This window comes from Arachis hypogaea, chromosome 12 (genome assembly GCF_003086295.3).
Source record: "Arachis hypogaea cultivar Tifrunner chromosome 12, arahy.Tifrunner.gnm2.J5K5, whole genome shotgun sequence".
Taxonomy (NCBI): domain Eukaryota; kingdom Viridiplantae; phylum Streptophyta; class Magnoliopsida; order Fabales; family Fabaceae; genus Arachis; species Arachis hypogaea.
This window is the reverse complement of record NC_092047.1, coordinates 66844878-66855868: the sequence shown is the minus strand read 5'-3', so window position 1 is coordinate 66855868 and position 10991 is coordinate 66844878.

The following is a 10991-nucleotide window of genomic DNA, read 5'->3' as shown; positions in this document are numbered from 1 at the left end:
TGATAGTTGTTTTGGTTAGTGGATAAAGTGTTGGATGGATAGTAGTTGGATTGGGGTTGATTGTTGTGGTTTTCTATATGAATTTTGGTTAGTGTTTTGATGGTTTTGATGGTTTGTGTTTCTGGAATTGTTTTGGTTTGAATTTCTTTGCCAAGGTTGCTGGTTTTGGTTCTCTCCCCATTTCAGATTGGGGTGGTTTCTCCAGGATGAGTTGTAAGTGTCTCCATGGAAGTCATTTGATCCAGAATTTTGGTTGTGCATGTACTGCACTTGTTCAAGCTGCTTTTCCTCATAACTTTCCTCCTGCTGTCCCCAAACCACTGATGGTTGGTTGGTTGTGCTCACTACTACAAGTTGCAGTCCATCCATCCTCTTTGACATTATTTCAATTTGTTGTTGGAGCTGCTGGTGCATGAGCTTGTTTTGAGCCAATATAGTATCAACTCCTTCAAGCTCAAATATACCCTTCTTTGGAGCTGCTTGCCTTTCAGAGTAATATAAATACTCATTGTTGGCCACCATGTCTATGAGATCATGTGCCTCTTGAGCAGTTTTCATCATTTGCAAAGATCCTCCTGAGGAATAATCGAAAGCTTTCCTTGAAGGTAAGGATAAGCCTTCATAGAAGTTCTGCAACTCCACCCATTCACTGAACATTCCCTCTAGACATCTTCTGATTAGAGCTTTATACCTCTCTCAAGCTTCATATAATGACTCTCCTTCTTGCTGTCTGAAGGTTTGCATATCAGTTTTTAGTTTGATGACTCTTTGAGGTGGATAAAATTTGGCTAGAAATTTGCTAACCAAATCATCCCAGCTGGTAATGCTCTCCTTAGAGAAGGTTTCTAACCAATGTGTGGCTTTGTCTCTCAGTGAAAATGGGAATAAAAGAAGCTTATAGATATCAGGATTGACTCCATTGGTTTTGACAGGGTCACAAATTCTCAAAAACATAGAGAGATGCTGGCTTGGATCCTCAGCAGCACTTCCTCCATATTGACAGTTGTTTTGAACCAGGGTGATCAATTGAGGCTTAAGTTCAAAGTTATTGGCATTGACATTGGGGGTTAGGATGCTACTCCCACAATGTTTTGGGTTGGGGATAGTGTAGGAGGCTAGGACTCTTTTCTGAGGTTGGCCATTGTTGTTGGCCACATCATCAGTGTGATCTGGAATGTTATCATCCATTACTTGATCTTCCTCCTCCAATTCCTCTTCACCAATAACTCCTTTTCCTTTGGCTTCTCTTCTCAATCTTCGGAGGGTTCTCTCATCAAGGTTAAGAGATATGGATTCACCTCTTCTTCCTCCTGACAAAAACACAAAACCAGAAACCAGAATGAGACACTCTTCTGCTAGAGTGAAGTTAGTGTTAGCTTAAGCAAAAATTCAAACAGTTAGTGTGCTTAGTAAAAATGAAAAGAAAATGCTTAAACTAGATTATCACCTTACTTAATCATTGTCAATCTAAATCAATCCCCGGCAACGGTGCCAAAAACTTGATGGGTGGAAAGACGATTCCACACAAAACTCACCGGCAAATGTACCGGGTGTTGATTGGGTTAGAATCTTTTATACTCTTTTCAAAACCTTCTTTTTCAAAAATATTTTTTTTCTATTAAATCTTGTGCCAAACTTTAAGTTTGGTGTTTTCTTGTTGATTCCCCTTTGATTTTCGAAAATTTTGGTTTGGTTTTCTAAAAATTTTAAGTTTGGTGTTCTTTCTTCATGTTCTTGTGTTCTTGTGAGTCTTCAAAGTGTTCTTGAGTTTTCCTTATGTCTTGATCTTAAAATTTTTAAGTTTGGTGTTCCTTGGTGTTTTCCCTCCGAATTTTTCGAAAACAAGGAGCATTAGATCTAAAAATTTTAAATCTTGTACTATCTTATTGTTTTTCTCTCTCCTCACTAAATTCAAAAAAAAAAATATCTTTTCAAAATATCTCTTCTAACTTCCTAACTTCTTATCTTTTCAAAATTTGTTTCAACTAACTAACTAACTTTTTGTTTGTTTCTTAACTTTTTCAAAACTACCTAACTAACTCTCCCTCTCTCTAAATTTCGAAAATATCTTCCCTCTTTTTCAAAAATTTCTTTTTTTTATTAACTAATTAATTTCTTTTTTTTTATATAAACAAAAAAAAATATTTAACTTTAAAATTCAAATTCTTTTTAGTTATTTTATTTTATTTAAGTATTTACTTCTTATAAAATAAAATAAATAAAAAGGTAAATCAGTCCAAGTTATATCCATAGATCCATCATGGACATAAGTGGAAATGAACAGTCCAGGAGGACTCTGGGGTCATATTCTAACCCCTCTACTGCTTCATATGGGAGTAGCATCTGCATACCCTCCATTGGAGTCAGTAGCTTTGAGTTGAATCCTCAGCTCATTATCATGGTGCAGCAAAGTTGCCAGTATTCCGGTCTTCCACAGGAAGAACCTACAGAGTTTCTGGCACAATTTTTACAAATTGCTGACACAGTACATGATAAGGAAATAGATCAGGATGTCTACAGACTATTACTGTTTCCATTTGCTGTAAAAGATCAAGCTAAGAGGTGGTTAAATAACCAACCTAAGGCCAGCATAAGAACATGGAAACAGCTGACAGAAAAATTCCTGAATCAATATTTCCCTCCAAAAAGGATGACACAGCTAAGGCTGGACATCCAAGGCTTTAAACAAGGAGATAATGAATCTATTTATGATTCCTGGGAGAGATACAGAGAGATGCTACGAAAATGTCCCTCTGAAATGTTTTCAGAGTGGGTTCAGTTAGACATCTTCTACTATGGGCTTGCAGAAGGAGCTCAGATGTCTCTAGATTACTCAGCTGGTGGATCTATCCATATGAGAAAGACAATTGAAGAGGCTCAAGAGCTCATTGATACAGTTGCCAGGAATCAGCATCTGTATCTAAGCAGCAACCCTTCCATGAATGAAGAGGTTAAAACAGTAACTGCTGAATTCAGTACTGTAAAACAAGCTGCTGAATTCAATCAGCAATTAGATTTTCTAACAAAGCAGCTAGCTGAATTCAAAGACAGGTTACAGGAGACAAGGATAGCTAATATACATATGGACGAACAGTTTAAGCAAACAAAGCAGCAGCTATCAAAGCAAATAGCAGAAGAATGCCAAGCAGTTCAATTAAGAAGTGGGAAAACATTAAATACCCCACCTCAAGGCATCAAAAATTCAAGAAATGAGCGACCCACCAAAGATTCACCTGAGGATAGTAAGAGCCCAGGGAAAAATAATTCTGGCACTAAAACGCCAGAAAATGGGTGGAAGGCTGGCGCTGAACGCCCAGACCATGCCCAAAACTGGCGTTCAGCGCCAGAAACAAGGCAGGATTGGCGTTCAACGCCAGAAACAGGCAAGAATCTGGCGTTGAACGCCCAACAAGGGCACATTTCTGGCGTTCAAGCGCCAGGAACAGACAGTGAGCTGGCGTCTAACGTCACTCCAGTTTCTGACTCTGGTACTCAATTGCCAGTGAGGCATCAGACACACACAAGTGCTGATAACAACCCCTCTAAAAAGGCTTCTTTAACCACTAAGGTTGAGGAATATAAAGCCAAGATACCTTATCCTCAAAAACTCCGGAAAGAGGAGCAGGATAAGCAATTTGCTCGCTTTGCAGATTATCTAAGGACTCTTGAAATAAAGATTCCATTTGCAGAGGCACTTGAGCAAATACCTTCTTATGCCAAGTTCATGAAAGAGATCTTGAGTCATAAAAAGGAGTGGAGAGAAACAGAAAGAGTTCTCCTCACTGAAGAATGCAGTGCAGTCATTCTGAAAAGCTTTCCTGAAAAGCTTAAAGACCCTGGGAGTTTTCTGATACCATGCATATTAGAAGGTGATTGCACCAAGACAGCTTTATGCGATCTTGGGGCAAGCATCAACCTAATACCTGCATCCACTATCAGGAAGCTTGGCTTAACTGAAGAAGTTAAACCAACCCGGATATGTCTCTAACTTGCTGATGGTTCCACTAAATACCCATCAGGCGTGATTGAGGACATGATTGTCAGAGTTGGGCCATTCGCCTTTCCCACTGACTTTGTTGTGCTGGAAATGGAGGAGCACAAGAGTGCTACTCTCATTCTAGGAAGACCCTTCCTAGCAACTGGACGATCCCTCATTGACGTCCAGCAGGGGGAAATAACCCTGAGAGTCAACGATGACGAGTTCAAGTTGAACGCTGTCAAAGCCATGCAGCATCCAGACACATCAACAGACTGCATGAAAGTTGACCTTATTGACTCTTTGGTAGAAGAGATCAACATGGCTGAGAGTCTCGAATCAGAGTTGAAAAACATCTTTAAAGATGTTCAGCCTGATTTGGAGGATTCAGGGGACGTGAAAGAGCCTCTGAACTTTCTTCTGAAAGAGGAAAAACCTCCTAAACCAGAGCTCAAGCCACTGCCACCATCCTTGAAATATGCATTTCTAGGAGAAGGTGACACTTTTCCAGTGATCATAAGCTCTGCTTTAAATTCACAGGAAGAGGAAGCACTTATTCAAGTGCTATAAGGACACACAAGACAGCTCTTGGGTGGTCCATAGGTGACCTTAAGGGCATAAGCCCAGCTATATGCATGCACAAAATCCTATTGGAGGATAATGCCAAACCAGTGGTTCAACCACAGAGGCGGCTAAATCCAGCCATGAAGGAAGTGGTGCAGAAAGAGGTCACCAAATTACTAGAGGCTGGGATTATTTATCCCATTTCTGATAGCCCTTGGGTGAGCCCTGTTCAAGTCGTCCCAAAAAAGGGAGGCATGACAGTGATTCATAATGAAAAAAATGAACTGGTTCCTACAAGAACAGTTACAGGGTGGTGCATGTGTATTGACTACAGAAGGCTCAATACAGCCACCAGAAAGGATCATTTTCCTTTACCATTCATAGACCAGATGCTAGAGAGACTAGCAGGTCATGATTATTACTGCTTTTTGGATGGCTATTCAGGCTATAACCAGATTGCAGTGGATCCCCAGGATCAAGAGAAAACAGCATTCACATGTCCATCGGGAGTGTTTGCTTATAGAAGGATGCCCTTTGGGCTATGCAATGCGCCTGCAACCTTCCAGAGATGCATGCTCTCTATTTTCTCTGACATGGTGGAAAAATTTCTGGAAGTCTTCATGGATGACTTCTCAGTATATGGAGACTCATTCAGCTCCTGTCTTGATCACCTAAAACTTGTTCTGAAAAGATGCCAAGAAACCAACCTAGTTTTAAACTGGGAAAAGTGTCACTTCATGGTGACTGAAGGAATTGTTCTTGGGCATAAAATCTCAAACAAGGGAATAGAGGTGGATCAAGCAAAAATAGAGGTAATTGAAAAATTACCACCACCTGCCAATGTTAAGGCAATCAGAAGCTTTCTGGGGCATGCATGATTCTATAGGAGGTTTATAAAGGATTTTTCAAAAATCGCAAAACCCCTAAGCAATCTGCTAGCTGCTGACACGCCATTTGTGTTTGACACAGCATGCCTACAGGCGTTTGAAACGCTGAAAGCTAAGCTGGTCACAGCACCAGTCATTTCTGCACCAGACTGGACATTGCCATTTGAGTTAATGTGTGATGCCAGTGATCATGCCATTGGTGCAGTATTGGGACAGAGGCATGACAAGCTTCTGCATGTCATTTATTATGCCAGTCGCATTCTAAATGATGCCCAGAAAAATTACACAACCACAGAAAAAGAACTACTTGCAGTGGTTTACGCCATTGACAAGTTCAGATCATACTTAGTAGGATCAAAAGTGATTGTGTATACTGACCATGCTGCTCTTAAATATCTACTCACAAAGCAGGATTCAAAACCCAGGCTCATCAGATGGGTATTGCTTCTGCAAGAGTTTGATATAGAAATAAGAGACAGAAAAGGGACAGAGAACTAAGTGGCTGATCATCTGTCCCGGATAGAGCCAGTGGAAGGGACGTCCCTCCCCTTTCTTGAGATCTCTGAGACGTTCCCTGATGAGCATCTATTTGCCGTTCAGGAAGCACCATGGTTTGCCAATATTGCAAACTATAAAGCTGCAAGGTTCATACCCAAGGAGTACAATAGAATACAAAAGAAGAAATTAGTTACTGATGCAAAGTACTACTTGTGGGATGAACCCTATCTCTTTAAGAGATGTGCAGACGGAATTATCCATAGGTGTGTCCCCAGAGAAGAAGCACAGAGAATCCTATGGCATTGCCACGGATCTCAATATGGAGGCCATTTCGGAGGTGAGCGAACAGCCACCAAGGTCCTCCAATGTGGCTTCTATTGGCCCACACTCTATAAAGATTCCCGAGAGTTTGTACGTAATTGTGACAGTTGCCAAAGAGCTGGTAACCTGCCTCATGGTTACGCCATGCCTCAACAAGGGATCTTGGAAATAGAGTTGTTTGATGTATGGGGAATTGACTTCATGGGACCTTTCCCACCATCATACTCAAACACTTATATTCTGGTGGCAGTTGACTATGTATCAAAATGGGTTGAGGCTATTGCCACACCCACCAATGATACTAAAACAGTGCTGAAGTTCCTCCAGAAACATATCTTTAGCAGGTTTGGTGTCCCTAGAGTGTTAATCAGTGATGGGGGCACTCACTTCTGCAACAAACAGCTTTACTCTGCCATGGTTCGGTATGGAATTCGCCACAAAGTGGCCACTCCATATCATCCACAAACAAACGGGCAAGCTGAAGTCTCTAACAGAGAATTAAAGAGAATCCTGGAACGGACAGTAAATACCCGTAGAAAGGATTGGGCAAGGAGCTTGGATGATGCTCTGTGGGCTTACAGAACAGCATTCAAGACCCCTACAGGGACCTCTCCATACCAACTCGTGTATGGTAAGGCATGCCACTTGCCCGTGGAACTGGAATATAAGGCCTACTGGGCAACCAGATTCCTAAACTTAGATGCCAAATTAGCAGGAGAAAAACGATTGCTCCAGCTAAATGAGCAAGAGGAATTCAGATTCACAACTTTCGAAAATGCCAAGCTTTATAAAGAAAAATAAAAAAAATGGCATGACAAAAAGCTGTCATCTAGAATCTTTGAACCAGGACAGAAGGTCCTGTTGTTTAACTCTAGACTCAGGCTATTCCCCGGGAAACTGAAATCCCGGTGGAGGGGACCATACGTGATTACAAGTGTGTCACCATATGGTTATGTGGAGCTTCAAGATATTGATTCTGATAAGAAGTTCATTGTCAATGGACAGAGAATCAGGCATTATCTTGAAGGCAACACTGAGCAAGAATGCTCAAGGCTGAAGCTAGATTAAAAGCTCAGCAAGGTCCAGCTAAAGACAATAAAGAAGCGCTTGCTGGGAGGCAACCCAGCCATGGGGCAACAATCCTCTAAGTATTTTGCCCTATTTTTATTTTTATTTGTTTATATAAAGTTCACTGACACTAAGGTAAAGAATCATTTGCATAAGTTTACAGGGTTACAGAAGGAATCTACACACAAAACAGAGATAGGGAGCTTACTGGCAAGAAAACGCCAGTGAAGGCCATTTTGGGCGTTCAGCGCCCAAAATGGGCATCCAGTGGGCGCTGAACGCCAGTAAGGATAACTATCTGGCGTTCAACGCCAGAAAAGGGCAACAACTGGGCGTTGGACGCCCAGGAGAGCAGCATTTGGGCGTTGAACGCCCAAAACAGGCAGTGTTTGGGCGTTCAAACGCCAGGATGGTGGGGAGGAGCTCTCCTTCTACCCATCTCCTTCTTTTTCTTTTGCTTGAGGACAAGCAAAGCTCTAAGTTTGGTGTGCTTATCCGTGATCACTAAGATCATGGCCCCTAAAGGAAAACAACCCACTCCAAGAGGAGCAAGGGCGTGATTTAAAGGAACTGAAGCGCCAGAAATTCTCTCTTGAAGGACCAAGCACCTCACAGATTAGAGGAACATCCACTTCCCAAACCTCAAGGTTGTTGAGTTCTAATCTTAGCCTTAACTCTGTGATAACTGTTCTTATTTTAATTTTACCTTAGGAGCCATATAGTAGTAATTAGTATCTATTTTGATTTTATCTCCAATTAAGCTATAGTTTATTTTTCTCATCATCAGCAAACATGAATAAAGTAGTAGATCTTTTGAATAAGAAGCAATAAAATTTCGAGTTTTAATAAGAGAAATTCTAATTAGTTAAATATGGTGGCAATGCTTTCTGTCTTCTGAATGAATGCTTGAACAGTGCATATATCTTTTGAATTTGTTGTTTAAGACTGTTAAATATGTTGGCTCTTGAAAGAATGATGAACATGAGACATGTTATTGAGAATCTGAAAAATCATAAAAATGATTCTTGAAGCAAGAAAAAGCAGCAAAGAACAAAGCTTGCAGAAAAAAAAAAAAAAAAGAGAGAAAGAAAAAAAAGAGAAAGCAAGCAGAAAAAGCCAAAGCTCTTAAAACCAAAAGGCAAGAGCAAAAAGCCAAAGCCCTTAAAACCAAAAGGCAAGGGTAATAAAAAGGATCCCAAGGCTTTGAGCATCAGTGGATAGGAGGGCCAAAAAGGAATAAAATCCTGGCCTAAGCGGCTAAATCAAGCTGTCCCTAACCATGTGCTTGTGGCGTGAAGGTGTCAAGTGAAAACTTGAGACTGAGCGGTTAAAGTCAAGGTCCAAAGCAAAAAGAAGAGTGTGCTTAAGAACTCTGGACACCTCTAATTGGGGACTTTAGCAAAGCTGAGTCACAATCTAAAAGGTTCACCCAATTATGTGTCTGTGGCATTTATGTATCCGATAGTAATACTGGAAAACAAAGTGCTTAGGGCCACGGCCAAGACTCATAAAGAAGCTGTGTTCAAGAATCATCACACTGAACTAAGAGAATCAATAACACTATCTGAATTCTGAGTTCCTATAGATGCCAATCACTCTGAGCTTCAATGGATAAAGTGAGATGCCAAAACTGTTCAGAAGCAAAAAGCTACTAAGTCCCGCTCATCTAATTAAAATCTGAGCTTCAATCAAAAACTCTGAGATATTATTGCTTCTCTACCTATTAGTCTTCTATTTTATTTGTCTAGTTGCTTGAGGACAAGCAACAGTTTAAGTTTGGTGTTGTGATGAGCGGATATTTTATACGCTTTTTGGGGATAATTTCATATAGTTTAGAGTATGTTTTAGTTAGTTTTTAGTCTATTTCTAGTAGTTTTTAGGAAAAATTCATATTTCTGGACTTTACTATGAGTTGTGTGTTTTTCTGTAATTTCAGGTATTTTTCTGGCTGAAATTGAAGGAGCTGAGCAAAAATCTGATTCAGGCTGAAAAAGGACTTCTGATGCTGTTGGATTCTGACCTCCCTGCACTCAAAGTGAATTTTCTGGAGCTACAGAACTCGAAATGGCATGCTTCCAATTGAGTTGGAAAGTAGACATCCAGGGCTTTCCAGCAATATATAATAGTCCATACTTTGCACAAGGATAGACGACGTAAACTGGCATTCAACGCCAGTTCTCTGCCCAATTCTGGCGTCCAGTGCCAGAAAAGGATCAAAAACTGGAGTTGAACGCCCAAATTGGCATAAAAACTGGCGTTCAACTCCACAAATGGCCTCTGCACGTGACTCACTTAAATCTCAGCCCCAGCACACACCAAGTGGGCCCCAGAAGTGGACCTCTGCATCATCCATCATAGTCCACTCATATTTTGTAACCCTAGGCTACTAGTTTAGTATTTAAACAACTTTTAGAGACTTATTTTGTATCTCATGACATTTCAGATCTAAACTTTGTATTCTCTGACGGCATGAGTCTCTAAACCCCATTGTTGGGGGTGAGGAGCTCTGCTGTGTCTCGATGAATTAATGCAAGTATTTCTGTTTTCCATTCAAACACGCTTGTTTCTATCTAAGATGTTCATTCGCGATTAACTGTGATGAAGGTGATGATCTGTGACATTCATCACCTTCCTCAACCAATGAACGTGTGCCTGACAACCACCTCCGTTCTATATCCGATTGAATGAGTATCTCTTAGATTCTTTAATCAGAATCTCCGTGGTATAAGCTAGAACTGATGGCAGCATTCATGAGAATCCGGAAAGTCTAAACCTTGTCTGTGGTATTCCGAGTAGGATTCAAGGATTGAATGACTGTGACGAGCTTCAAACTCCTGAAGGCTGGGCGTTAGTGATAGATGCAAAAGGATAGTAGATCCTATTCCAACCGGATCGAGAACCAACCGGTGATTAGCCGTGCTGTGACAGAGCACGTGAGCGTAGTTTTCACTGGAAGGATGGAAGGTAGCCATTGACAACGGTGATCCACCAACACACAGCTTGCCATAGGGGGACGTGCGTGCGTGAACAAGAAGACAGAGGAAAGCAGAGATTCAGAAGACAAAACATCTCCAAAACTCCAACATATTCTCCATTACTGCACAACAAGTAACTTTTAATTTATGCTCTACTGGTTACTCACAATTCAATTGATAAACATAATTGACTTCCTGACTAAGATTTACAAGATAACCATAGATTGCTTCAAACCAACAATCTCCGTGGGATTCGACCCTTACTCACGTAAGGTATTACTTGGACGACCCAGTGCACTTGCTGGTCATGTGTGCAAAATTGTAAGAGAGTAACAATTTTGTGCACCAACAATGCTTTTTGTTTTCTGAATGTATGCTTGAACAGTGCATATGTCTTTTGAAGTTGTTGTTTAAGAATGTTAAATATGTTGGCTCTTGAAAGAATGATGACTAGGAAACATGTTATTTGATAATCTGAAAAATCATAAAAAAATGATTCTTGAAGCAAGAAAAAGCAGCAAAGAACAAAGCTTGCAGAAAAAAAAAAGGCGAAAAAAAAAATAGAAAGAAAAAGAAAAAAGCAAGCAGAAAAAGCCAAAAGCTCTTAAAACCAAGAGGCAAGAGCAAAAAGCCAATAACCCTTAAAACCAAAAGGCAAGGGTAAATAAAAAGGATCCCAAGGCTTTGAGCATCAGTGGATAG